The following is a 248-nucleotide window of genomic DNA, read 5'->3' on the forward strand; positions in this document are numbered from 1 at the left end:
TACATATGTGTATATGCATATGTGTTTTCTTTCCACACTTGTCTCGCACTCTGAGAGCATCTATAGTTTATGAATATGTATGTATATACAAATGTAAACTGAGTTAGCGGTTCACAGTCGACAACAATAATGCGTAAAGAAAAATTGAGTAAGAAGTTTTCTATTTATTGTAAGAAGGTATACTTTTAAATAAAATTAAAAAGATTTACCTCCCAAAAATAAGAAGAAATCTCTATGGAAATATCTTC

The sequence above is a fragment of the Rhagoletis zephyria genome, unplaced genomic scaffold, assembly GCF_001687245.7.
Source record: "Rhagoletis zephyria isolate East Lansing unplaced genomic scaffold, Rhagoletis_zephyria_1.1 Rzeph_scaffold_02466, whole genome shotgun sequence".
Taxonomy (NCBI): domain Eukaryota; kingdom Metazoa; phylum Arthropoda; class Insecta; order Diptera; family Tephritidae; genus Rhagoletis; species Rhagoletis zephyria.